Genomic DNA, 14,020 nt, shown 5'->3' with positions numbered 1-14,020 from the left:
CGAGTTGTCCGTTCTCCCTCACGCGGTGCTACTAAAAAAATCTGAAAGTCCGGGAGAATGAGTAAAAACGACGCAGTGTTTAGTTCACCACCTTATCTCCCTGTGCATTATGAACCGGGGTAGGAAAAAAAATCAAATTTTTAGCGATTCTAGCAGCGATGAAGTTGGTGATATTTTATTATAATTACAAAATATAAATATCATCCTACACTATTATTTCTGCAAAAAAAGATAAATACGTAGAGAAGAAAATTATGGGTACATCCTACATTGAAAATACCATTCATCGTACACTATTCGTTACGGACAACGGGAATCGGATTCCTTGCATGCTACAGAATTAGAAAAGAGACTTACTTGGAATTATAATAAATCCGCTGATTACCTGTGATCCTTGGTGAGTGACTGTTAATAATCCTTAAAGTAAGTCAATAAAATAGTGTATAAAATGAAGAAGCTCCATTTCCTTAAGAACTGACTATGCTGCTACCGTACCGAGAAAAAAAAGATACAATTGTGTTGATCGTTTAGGGGTACGGGGTTCTCCCATATAAACTCCGACCACTCACGTGTGTACATGACATAATATCACGTATTCCATTCGAGATGGATTTGGGGTTAGGGTTGCACGTAAGAACATTTCTTAGAAAATACAAGTTATATAAAACATAACTGTTTATCTTGTTAAAAAATCCAGCGTCGGGTACCTCGTACAACCTCGACCGACGAAAATATGAAGAAATATTTCAAGAGTTGCGTTACTTTTGTTGTTTTTGACTAGGACGTAATGAATGTCACGTAGGATATTTCGTCGTCAATACGCCAGTATACTCGTGTGAGGAGCTTCATAGAAATATGCGAGTTTGATCGTCTGTATATCGTCTCTCTTATCAGTAGTAAGACTTCAGTATCCCCGCGTGTGAGGAGGCACTCACACGGGGATTTTAAAGTTCATGGGATACTACTGATAGAAGACTCGGTATACAGACATACTTTGTTTCAAACCAAGCACAACTCCGGTCTATTGCCAAGGGCAACTTACTACCCAGTGAGTTGTGCTGGAAGTGTGTGTAGCTATATTTCAGAAGTTAAGTGTAATAACTTAATATTTATTTGTAGGACCGTTGCTTTCTGTGGCGAGACTTTTTAAAAGAGAGATCGGCTCGCATTCGCGCCTCGAAGTTGGGAACCACAGTAAATCTACTTCAGCCAGAGCCGCAACTAGGGGGGAGCAGGCGGGTCTCGTGCCCCCGGCGCTGGACCAGAGGGGACGTAAATTTTATTCTCAAACCTCTCCTTCAACATTACAAGGAGGCGCCGAAATGCGCACTTGTCCGGGTGGCATATTTCGCAAATGCAACGCTATTCTGCAATTACACGATTTTTTTCGTAATTTTTTCCACACAGCCAATCACGTTGCTTCAGCCTCTACGATAATTTGCGTAACTCTACGATATCTTCATTTTCGTATCTGATCGCAGAACAGCGGTGCAAACAAGGTAGACATTTCCACTGATGTTCCGCGAGGCATTTCAAATGTGCAATCGCGCCATTTTCAGTAAAAACGATTTTAATTTTTAAACCAACAAATTTATTCATTGAAAGCAAACTTAAATATTCAAACAGTTAAAGGAGGATAACGACTTCAAATTTCTGAAAATGTGCTAGAAAATCCTTGTAAATTTTAATAAAAAATGTCTCCAATTTATCAATGCATTTTTCGATAGTAAATCGACTAAAAATAAACCGATATATGAAAAAATATATTCGTGCATGTTAATAATCGCAAACTATGAAATATTTAAACATCTATTTAAATATCAGAACTTCAGAAGAGTAAAGATATGCTAAAAGGAATTACTTTTTTTAAAGCATTATTATTGGTCTTGATAAAATTCTTTCTACATATTTTTTGTTATAATATTTGACAACTACGTTTGACACTAAAAGACAACTAACTACGTTTTTTTATAACGTTATTGGTCTTAATTTCTTCTGCATGTTCTTGTTATAATATTTAACTGTTACAGTACTTGTATTTTAAGAGTCCGAAAAATATATTGTAAGATGTATTGCATCAGCAAAAAGAATTAAAATGTTTAAAGCATTTTCTGACGAGGAGTTAAAATAAAGTTGACTTTCGCGAACTGGATTCGAACCTTGGTTTACAGGTTCGCAATCCAATACACTATCACCTACACTAACTCAGCTGACGGAAAGGGTCTTAAAACTGTTTATCACCAAAAGCATATACTTTTAGTGAAATTTTTTTCGAAATTTATTATCACTTTCATCACTCGCTACCATTAACCACGGAATTTTAATCCTTCCCTTACGCGAATTAAAATAAAGAATGTTTGTTTGGCATAACAGCGTGTTAATCTTTCAGAATACATTCCAGTAATTACATAACGAAGCCACCTTGTAATCGAAATCACAACAGATCGTACGATGTTAAGGTAGTGGGAATTATCGTAAACCAAAATTATCATAAACCAAGAAGAGACGTGGTTGGTTGAAATCGTGTAATCGCGGAATAGCGGTGCATTTGCGAAATTAGCCCCCGGGTGACAAAGCATCTAACGCGGCCCTGACTTCAGTTGACCACCACTGTGGCACCAGTGGGGTTCGAACACGGGACCTCGCGATACGAGCCCGTCACTATGACCACTCGACCACCACAGCGGCGTACAGGCATACTGGTAGGAGACTCGGTATGCAGACATACTGATAGGAGACTCGGTATGCAGACATACTGATAGGAGACTCGGTATGCAGACATACTGATAGGAGACTCGGTATGCAGACATACTGATAGGAGACTCGGTATGCAGACATACTGATAGGAGACTCGGTATGCAGACATACTGATAGGAGACTCGGTATGCAGACGATCGATCTGTATTCTGGGAATTTCGATGGCAATCGGTCAAAGAGTATAAAAATAAGTGGGAGAAAAACACACATACATACAAACACTCATATTAATGAAGAGACAATATAATTCAGAGTAAAAATGAATTTCCACAGAAAAAAACAAATAATAATTTCCAAAGCCCCTGAAAAGGTGGACGTCTAGTAACTCTAGCTACTTTTGAGATGATTTTGGCTGAAAATTTTTAATGATCTGGCAACTCCGACGTGAGAAGTAAAATCTTAAAAACTATGCATTGACGGAAAGGCCAAACACGTGATAGCGTCCTATAAGCTCGCCGAATATCTTGTGTATCTTCATGATGAACTTATCCAGTCCAGTCAAGTTCCAAACACTTCCAGATCCCTATCTATGTTCTGTCAGTTAATTTTCGAAAGTTTTGTGCTTTTTTGATAATCATATTAAACGCATTTTTGTATGAAAATCCTGAAGGAGAAAGTAAAGTTATGCAGAGTGAGTAATTAAGAAATCTCTAATTGTTTTTTTGCGCAGATTTAATTTGAAATTCCTTTAAGTGTCTTAAGAATCGTGATGTTTACAATTTGAAACACTGTTGAACCCTATCATTTCATTTTTTTTTTTTTCATGTTGTATCCAGTTGGTAAGCCCCGAGATTATTGTTTGATACGAAAAAAAAAAATTATATAAATTCTCATTGATTTTTGTTGCTTTTGTTATGAAAATGTTTTGACAGTTCTCCCATGTCTATATTATAGTCAGCACATGAAGATATCTATTAGGTGATCACCAATTCAATAAATTATTAGATAGCCTTGAATGGTTTTATCTTTTACTTGTAATGCAAGGGGTGTTTTAATTGTATGTATTGGTTTCATTGTTCTTGGGCAATATTCCCTCTGGTTTTTGATGTCTCTTGTTATGCTTTGGATTGACTAAAAAGGTTTAAGAATATGGGTTTTTTCAATTGAGGGAGACTTAAGTTTACTGTTTATGTGAGCTAATTTTAACAACATCATGGACTTAGGACAAAGTTATTGATGGTCTAGTATGAAAACCTCGTATCTCAATTTTTTCCGAAAATAAGGTTTTTGTGTCTAGGGAAAGTAGCCCTGATATCTCATCAACCACACAGAACATCATCACTAATAAATGTGTGTAGTGCCATGTATTGCTAACATTAAAAACCCTGTAGTTCATACCCCAGCAGTAGTGTGCATTTACTAGGAGATTTTTATACTAGATAATAGTAATGCGTCAGAGGATCTTATAAGATTGTCAAAAATGATTTTATTTTGTCCCTTGTGCACTAAGAGTCCCAGCAATGTTTACGTGCTAATACAGCCTTACATAAAAGTGATTCAGCTCATGACTGAATTGACTTGATTGTGTGTGTGTTTGAGAATTTTGATGTTACCAGAATTGTCCATGCAAACACTGAGTTAAATTAAGTAATACAGTGAAACCTGCCTAAGACGGCCACTGTATGAGACGGAAACCTGTCTTAAAAGGAATCAAAATAAGTCTGTTCAATGATTAGTGCTTTTATTTGTACCTTTATAAAATGAAAATCTGTCTAAAATGGAATATTATTTCAGTCTATTGATGTTTTGTTTCGTACAGGTTTCACTGTATTTGAGAATCAAACTTTCAAGACGTACGAGTATCATCTCTCAAAGTGATTTGGAAAAAAAAATTTTTGTTTGTTCATCCAATCATTTTATTGCATGTCAATGCAATAAAATGTAATTTCTCTTAAAATCTGTTGCATACCAATCATTAAAATAATATTTTTTAAGTCATAGTGGATCTTATAGTACTTGCAGGGTGTACATAATTAAAGCTCACCTATTCAGAGTTGTCCACAGCTATAGCTATTCATCAGAAAGCTATTAAATGCTGGAAATGTCTTAATAGATGGATGCGAAAGAAATTGGCCGTGATATTCACCACTAGAGGGTGTTTCATATGCAAATGGTAGTGAAAATGTTAATTGTTTTTGCAAACATGCGACCAAATCGCTCAATCTCATGGCTAGGAATTAAAACTTTTAACAGAACTATTTCCATTCTCATTTCTTCACGAAACAGTGAGACATTGAATTTAAATTGGCTTTGCTAGTGAAACTCTTTTAGGACCACAGTGATTCCGCATCAGAAGTTATGCAGAGATTTTCATTCTTTGAAAGGGCACAAAATTTTTTTTCCATCTCTCTATTACGACTGAGTTAAGAGTTCAAGAGATGTTCAAAACTGGGGCTGAAAAATTTATTCTTTAATCAGAGGCAAGCATACAGCATTTTGACGAGCCAACTTTTGGGAGCCAAACATTTTCTTTAGGAAAGCAGGTGCAAAATAATGTTTGTTTCGACTTTTCCAGCACCAAGTTACCCATTTCCATGTTCGAAGATCCACTGATATAAATTCCAAAAAAAAATTTTGTTCTCAGACTAATTTAGTAATCCACATGGTAAAGATGCCACACCAACCTGATGCCTCGGATTGGTCAAGCCCTGCATTTTTGAACCTTTTCTGATAATGTTTAATATTTGGTCATAAAAAGCGAGCTGTACAGAGTTAATATATATGCCTGCTTTTTATATTCGGTAGGAAAGTTCATTGTTTTACATGCACCAACAATTTGCTATCAGACTAGCTTTGTTTGAACCTGGACTTTAGCAGGGTTATCTCATTAACTAGTTAGGTTAGATCATTTGATCATTTTTGTCACACAAAGTCATTTCCTGTACACGAGAGCTAATCACTCTGAGATCTACAGTTTATTGTTGAATCCAAACGGCAACGTTTGACATTATTATTCCATATATCTCACCAAGGGATTGGTGCTCCAGCTCATCGGGGGGTGGAGGTTACTTCCTGTAGTAGTTGTAAGCCTGCTTTATGGAAGGTTTTGACAAACTAAGTTTGATTGGATGTGGGATTAATACAATCTATTGTTGTTTTTTAATAGGGAAAAGTTTCTAACAGTTGGCTATTTTCTCTAATTCTTTCTTTTAACACCCATGCTGCAATTTTTATATAATGTTTTTGTTTAATTTCATATGAATTACAAAATTTTTATATTCTATCATTTGTCTATTTGAAGCAAAAATTTCTTATCTCTAGAATGAGCAAGTTGCTCAGAAAATTAGATATTCAATTACAGAGGATAGTTAACCAGACCAATAGTGATAGTATATATTGTGGATCGAACCAGTTTATATTTTGCAGTCCTTATACGTTTGTTTAATTTTGATTTCAGGATATTTGTGTGATGATGGGTCTGCTCTTTTCTTACGTAAAAAATAATTGCCAGGTTTTAGGAGAGATGTGTAGGAAATTTAATTTTTCTTTTTGTAAGCATTTTGTGTGGAAAGTGTACTTGTAGAAAGCTTCCTTGAATAAATTAATAAAACTGAAACAGTGTAATAGATTCATAGCAAAAGCTTATTTATTACAAATCTATCTGTGTATCAAAACTCTCGTGACAGCTCTGTATTAGTAATAAACAGAAAATGTTCACTAATCGAATTTGGTTTTGGAATGTTTGTTCAGCTGGCCTGGAAAAATAAATAAATGAATGTAATTTTTTTTTAAAACAGAACCTTTATCACCGAGATTGAATACTTAGTAGTATTTTGGGAAGCCGGACTTGAGAAATCAAAAAATAATTTAGGCAGCAGCCAAATTTCTTAGGAGACAAGCACTTTATTTTTGAAGATAAATGGTTTGAAATAATAGGGATTTTTTTTAGACTTTTCTGAGATTTATTCCTTTTCTTTGTTGGGAGACATGTTGATGCAGTTCAAAAAATTTTGTATTGTCCTCAGACTCCTATAGAGTTTTATATTTATAACTCCTCTTAGTTTTATATTTGGTAATCGTAAATATAAAACTCTAGGTGGCAATGTCAATTTTTTGTCACTATGACAACCTGGAGTCATCACGAATCCTTAGCAATAAACTACAGTATAGACTCTTACTAATCCAGCGCGTATCAGACCGCAATGTACTGGATTATGGAAATCGCTGGATTACTGGAAGTTAATTTATAATATAAACTTCTGTGTACATAATATGCAGTGACGTGTTTTCATTTTCTATGATTGAAGAAAGTCTGCCTAAAAACACCAGAGAACTGGACAAGCTAGACTAGGGCGACCGGATTATATTTATGATAAATAGAATTAGGATAAATATATATATATAGAAATAGGATTATTATTTATGATAAATAGAAAATTTTTGCTAGTTCAGTCGATGCTGCAACTAGAAACAAAAATGAACTCTTTCATTCGGGCAAGCAAGTATTTTTGTGCCCCCCTCCTCGTAATATTCAACAAATGGTCATCTACAAAGATTTTTCAACAACTGGCTGATGCGAAGATGAATTTTCTTTCTTTTGTAAAATCATCAGCCAGTTGTTGAAAAACCTTTGTATGGATAGCAAAGAGTGACATCCTTGGATAAATCACCCTCTGGTGGCAGTGTCAGCAATTACTAGCTTTGGCTTGAGTTAATTTCAATCATCTATGAATGGACCCGTTCAGCATACACTAGCTCTAAGGAAAGATTGAGAATCATTGCCTCTGCGTAGTCTAGGACGCTCACCCGGCAAGTGAGAGGACGTGGGTTTGATTCCCCACAAGGGCAGTTGAATTTTCAGTTTCCTAAAATTTATCTTCGCATCAGCCAGTTGTTGAAAAACCTTCGTATGAATAGCGAAGAGTGACGGCATCCTTGAAGAAATGGTCAGTTAGGGATAATTCTGAACCTTCTTCTGCCAGTCCTCCAGACAGAAGACCTTTCTCTTGAGAGATTAGGCCCTTGGTTAGATTTAAAATTTACATAAAATTGTCTTTGTTTACCATATATATGAGAATGTGACACACAAGTCAAAAAGTATAATAGTTTTACAACATTTTTCTAGGAATTTCAACTTTTATAGTATAAAAATTTATTAACATGTGAGCATGTTTTTCAGAAAAGATATGTTGTATTAAAATTATAGAATGTGTCATACACACACACATGAAGTATACTTAACTTGTTCTTAAGAGCAATAAACTGATGCATTGGGGGGTAAGCATGGCCCTCACATTTGAGAGCAGGGTCCTAGGCTGGGATCTTTGACAGCCCCCCAAGCCAGAATTTTTGCGGGCCCTTCTATAGTGAATCTACAGCATGGAAAAACAAAAATGATGGTAATTGTTCCGGGACTAGAGCCCTGTCAGCCCCACCCTTGTGGGGGGCCACGGGGCCAATACCTCTCTCTGAGCATCAATCAGTAAAACAATTGAAATAAGTGCTGAATTGACGTCATAAGTTTTCTCAGCCTACACATATCTGTAGACACAGAGGATTATGTTGGTTTTTGACAGGAAAAGGAAAAGAAATGCCAACTAGCATGGCAATTCCTGTTGCCATCATTTCAATCTTATATTGGTATGATATAAATCACTGTATACAAGGAGATTCAAAACTTACAGAAAAAGTAAAAACTCAATGATTTGAAAAGTATAGACAGTGACGGTAAACTGAACATAACCAGGCTCTGCACAGAAGTGATTTTAGCACAGTGTCCCATAGGATGTGGTTGTGTCTTGAAAAATTCCAGCCGATGACTCGGCGGGACAAGTTTCCCTCCCCACCACTTAAGCACTTCCTCAACATGATAAGAGAAAGAAAATATGGCTAAATATATAGAGTGGCATTGACACGATGCGGTTTTTACGGCAAAAGATATGGTCTGTTTTTTAATGAAAAATTTTATTGCCAGAATAGTTACATTTGGCATTGTTTGGGTCCACCAACTGGCTGCCTTAGCTCTTGAGAGCCACTCAGCCGCAAGATATATTTGACACTGAAAGCTGTTATTTGAATAAATCCACCACTCTGACAATTATTAACGCAAAATAACGGATTATTTTAAAATTACAACCATATTTTTATTACACACAGCCCTATCCCACCCCTTTTTGTATTATTTGTAACAGTATTTTTACCCCAAATTCGAAAAAAAGGTATAGATATGTAGCAGCCTATATGATACAAACTAAGAAATTCATCGGTCAGTGGCAAATGTAGCTATTTTCTTGACAATAAAATTTTTCGTTATTAAATTGAAATCTCGTCTTTGTGCAAATTTCTGGGAAAACCGCATCGCGATAGTGTATCTATACGTTTTGAGTTATTGAATTTATGCATTGTTACTTTTAGATCACCTGGTATAATTATAATTGGCATGTTATAAGCATGGTAAGCCACAAAACCTAAAGAAGTGCTGCTGATATACACTGAAGTTTATTTTATGCATTTTGTATCAGAAAAACTGGTTGGCGCTGTTTTATGGGTGATTCCATGCAAATTTCACTGTTCTTTCACATATGCATGTCATTGGCATTGTCTTTTCGTCGGAGGCATCTCTAGGACTGTGCCCTTTTGCGGATTATTTTAAAATTACAGTCATATTTTTTATTACAGCCCTATCCCACCCCCTTTTGTATTTGTAACAGTACTTTTATACCAAACTCGAAAAAGAGCTATAGATGATTAGATGATATGTAGCAGCCTATATGATACACACTTAAGAAATTCATAGGTTTTCTATATATAATCTGCGGATTAAATCCAGGAAATTGGTAAAAATGTAAGAAAAATATAAATGATATAAATTAAAAAAAGAAAAGTCTATCTTTTCAGGCATATCAAAATTTAATAATAAAATTAATAATTGTACCGTTGTAGGCCTTATGTTCTCTGTGGCGAGACTTTTTTAAGGGGTGTATTTGCAATTGAATGAAATATTTTTTGAAGTCATTTTTGAAAATTTGTCTTTTATGGGTCGTGACACCCCTTAATGGGGAGATCGGCTTGTATTTGTGCCTCGAAGTTGGAACCACAGAAAACGAACTTCAGCCGACCACCACTGTGGCGACGGTGGGGTTTGAATCCGGGTCCTCGCGATGCGAGTCCATCACTATGATCACCAGGCTGGCTTTAAATACTGCCAAACTCGGCTGATATTCAAGTATTTTTGTCACGCCCTGCTGTAAGTCTTTCCGGAGATTTCATGCATACCCAATCCCGAGGAATTTGAGTCAAATTCCGAGGCATTAATGTACCTGTAGCATTTATTTTCCTATTTATTTTTGTGTCCATCGTCTATAATATGATACAGTAATATCCCCCAAAGTTACACGATAGGTGGGACCATCAATAAGCACGTAGTCGAATTCACATAAATCGGGTTGCAATTTTGCATACCAGTGCATTAAATAATCCTTAATTGAAACCAATACTTCCGAAAAACATCAGTATATTTTCGAAAAATTTGCAATCAAAAATGTACATGTAGTTAAAAAATTATCAAAATTTCCAAATTTCTCCAAAATATGTGGATACAGAAAAAAAATATCGTGTAGTGCAATATTTGATGGGAAATTAAGATCACACTTTGTGAATGGTCCAGCGAAAAAAAAGTGAGCTGCTTGTGTTAAAGCAGGGTAGTTTTGTTATTAGCTTTTGTTTCTTTGCATGAAGTCAAGTAAACACACTTCCAAGGATATCACAATCAAGTACAGTGGCACCACCCCCAAACCAGAACATGGCAAGTACAGTGGCAGGTGAATGACTTTGTGCATCGTCAATAAATACTAAATAGCATTTTAAGTGAACGTTTTCTTGAGCGGCAATAACATTTGACTCAACGCATTAGATGATCACCAAACCAATCTTTAAAAATGGAAGCTATTGCCCCAGCCAGTAGTGATTTCAAATGGTTTTAACCGTTTGCGGTCCTGTGTCGAGGTAGACTCTCGACAAGGACTGCATCAGGAAACAATGGTACTTCGTTGAAGAGAGAGACTTGATTTTTTTTTTGAAAATTTTTACATTTGAAGAGCGCAAATATTGGGGTGATATGATTGAAGTGTTTAAATTTTTCAACGAGGTAGATAGAATGGACCATGAGTTATTAATACATAGTCAATCAACGACTTCGACAAGGGGATACCAGTATTGATTGGTGAGGGACAATTCCAGGTTGTGGTGTCACAGGGATTTTTTCTCTAATAGGGTTGTGAATAAATGGAATAGCTTACCTCCGGGGGTTGTGAATTCTAACACACAATTTGCACGTTAAAAAACATACAGTAAACATTGGGATAAATCGAGAAGCTATCCATACTTAGATGAGACAACCATAAGTTTTTATATTTTTATGGGCAGTATATTTATATTTTATCATTGTTTTTTATTGCTCTTTTTGGGTTTCTGTATTTTTGATATAGTTTAGATATATATTCGATATCCATATTTTTATGGGCATCTTTATTTTATGGGTATACTTCATCTGAGGAAACTCGTAGAAAAATTTCCGCCCTTGAAATTTTTTATTTGTCATGATTCGAGTGACTTTTAGTGTGCTTTAAAGTCGATTCCACACCAACTGCACTAAGAGACCCTGCAGCGTGAAAATACTGATAGCAGCTTAAAACAGCAGGAGAGCAGCAGACCAGCTTTGAATGGAGCGAGGTTCGAGTGGTCGAGCAGCTTGTTTCATGTGGAGTGCACGCTATTACCGATCATTGCACCAAACAACGATGCGCGTCGGAAGAAAACGCTGTCCAAATAGAATTTGCATGAATGCGCCAGTTTCTTTGATGTACCAACTCTCAGTGGATCGCACTGCAACGAAACGACCCATTTTATTTGCGTATTATTCAAGTATGTGTTTAGGTTCTCTCCACGGGATAGTCTCGTAAACATCAAGGGTTTCGTGTGAAATAAATCGTAGGAAACCTCCGGAGCATGCCGACGAATGCTACCTTTCCAGATGTGTCAGGATTACGTGATGCTCTCGGTATACCTGAATAGAAGTCATCGTGGAAAACCAAGTGGTATTCTTTAAATATCTGTAGAATGATTTGTCTAGTAGCGGTTCCCGCATACCGGCGAATTTTGTGCTATGCTACTTTTTTTAATGTAATAAATGGGTGGCGCATCATCTGTGTTGTCCGGATTCGGTGTTATTTAGATCAGTCGAACGACCTCCACAATCCTCTGACCTGGGAAAAATTCGATGACCCAGTATAATTCTGCAGTTCTGGTCGCTTGCGGAAGAAAGAACCAGATAGCAGACTGAGATGCCAATTTTTTTTCTCACTTTAAGCCGGATCCACACCCACAGCGCTACGCAGCTTCAATTCGCGCAAAAACCGGTTTTGAGGTGTGGATAGCACAGTGCGGGCTATTTCAATGGTCGATTTTGCGTAGCCACCCCTTCAAAACCGGTTTTGCACAACTTAGAATTACATAGTGCGGCTGCACACTACTCGTGAGTCGAATAGTGATTCGTGGATATTCACCAGTGACGTCAGAGTAGTGTGTAGTCACCTTGAGGCTGGGCACGCACCGGCTAAATAAGAAGCTTTAGAAAAATTTAATCATTGTTATTCACATTGATTTGTGTGTTGCAACGTTTCAGTTTGTATAATTAAATGGTGTGCGTTGCGCCATACAAATCAACGTGAACAACGACTAAGCTTGTCTGGAACCAGTGCCACACTCTTGTCCACCCTGGCCCAATACGTTCCAACGTTGATCATGGCCAAATAGTGTGTCCAGTCCACCATTGGCAGTGATCGTCTGATGTTGTAAAGAGAATGATCAGGACCTTCTTGCCTCCAACTCAATTGAAAGGAGTCGCCTTCCTTCCTGATCTTCCAATCCGTCTGGCGTCACATTAGTCGGGAACGCCAACAGTCACAACATAGAGAGTATTCTTGAAGCAAATATTCGCCAAGGAACTGGCCCAATATTTGCGAATGACTATTAGGCCGGGCTTAACCTGCGCCCAGCCTTAGTTTAATACGTACGTTCTCTTGCATATTAAATTTCAAGTATAATTACTAATCCTAGAATTGTTTTTTCTAAAATCAGAAGTAACGACATAAAGATGTGATAACGTATTCGGTTTTCTAGTTTTCGTTGCCACTGTTGCGAGTGGCAAAGTTCTGGCGTTCATTCATGCCACTGTTGCGAATTTAAGACATTTGTCTTATTTCCCAGAAGCCGCCTTAGGAAACAGCGTATTTTAATATTGATGTGCACGATATGATTTTCCTGTATCTCATTTTCCACCAGCGCGTTCCCTATTGACTTTCGTAATGCGGTCACGATTTGGTTCTAGGGTAAAATTAAAAAAAAGAAAAACAGACAATCCCTCGAGCAGTTCATGTTCTTGCACGTGCTTCACGCGCTGTGGTTGTCGTCATGGCATTCTGGAGCTCGCTAAGTGAAACTGATTTCAGTTGGTAGTTGATGCGGCATAATAAAGAAAAGCAGCTCTGTATAGAATCTGTCCTAACCCTATGGCAACGCTTATATAATATTCCTCGGGTTTTGCGGGAAACTAATGTGCATAAAGATAGGAACGAGGAAGAGCTACGTTAGCATCTACAAAGGGAAGTTATATTTATTTTAGGGCTCTAGGGAAAATTATTAATAGAAGTCATATATGCGTTTCATCAATTTAATAAACCATTAATAAAAGTTATAATTCATTACTTAGTAATCAACTCTAATGATCTCATTCGGCATGTAAAATAACACTGGTCTCAAGAATTTTCCGATTGTGCCTATTTTTGTTGATGCTATTATCAGTACAGTCAAAAATGTGTTTGTATGAGTCCACACAGATCGTCAATTAGCGTCGGTTTCGACAAAATCCAACAGCAAATAATATTAGAGAGCCATGCTTTTAAGGTCAACGTCATTTCCTTTTCCAGCATTTTTAATTTCGCTTTTCGGGTGTCCCCCTCCGAAGTAATTTTCAAATTGTCTGCTAAATACATGTGATGAAATGTTTGCCTGCTTTTTCTACTGATAACTGAGATAGTAAAAATATTCTTGGGGAATCGTTCATCTTCAATCTACAGCATACATGCTCAACCCATGGCCCGCGGGAGAAATGTGGCTCGTGACCTCAAACTTAATTTTGTAAAAATGAACAAAGCAGCTCATAACCAGATCACTATTATACATTGGGACACTACAGAGTTCTCAAGTCAATGAAGCCTTTATCGATATTTTTATTTCTCTTTATATCCATAACAAAACTTCTTTA

At 36.7% G+C, this 14,020-nt stretch overlaps 1 protein-coding gene across 2 annotated transcripts in view; it reads left to right on the top strand.

Moving 5' to 3' along the window:
- Positions 1-3,225: 3,225 nt before the first annotated feature.
- Positions 3,226-14,020, top strand: part of LOC149073973 (USP6 N-terminal-like protein) — a 152,108-nt gene continuing 141,313 nt past the window's right edge. Inside the window, exon 1 of one of the 2 annotated variants that reach the window (XM_089246786.1) lies at positions 3,226-3,388. The gene's annotated coding sequence lies outside the window, so the exon portion shown is untranslated. The remainder of the gene's footprint in view (positions 3,389-14,020) is intronic. The other variant, XM_089246788.1, reaches the window with a different exon arrangement.

The sequence above is a fragment of the Pholcus phalangioides genome, unplaced genomic scaffold (genome assembly GCF_987345545.1).
Source record: "Pholcus phalangioides strain wild (caught in Gottingen) unplaced genomic scaffold, Ppha-v1.0 ptg000017l_1, whole genome shotgun sequence".
Classification (NCBI taxonomy): Eukaryota; Metazoa; Arthropoda; class Arachnida; order Araneae; family Pholcidae; genus Pholcus; species Pholcus phalangioides.
The sequence above is the reverse complement of the archived record's forward strand: the minus strand, read 5'-3'. Positions and strand labels throughout refer to the sequence as shown.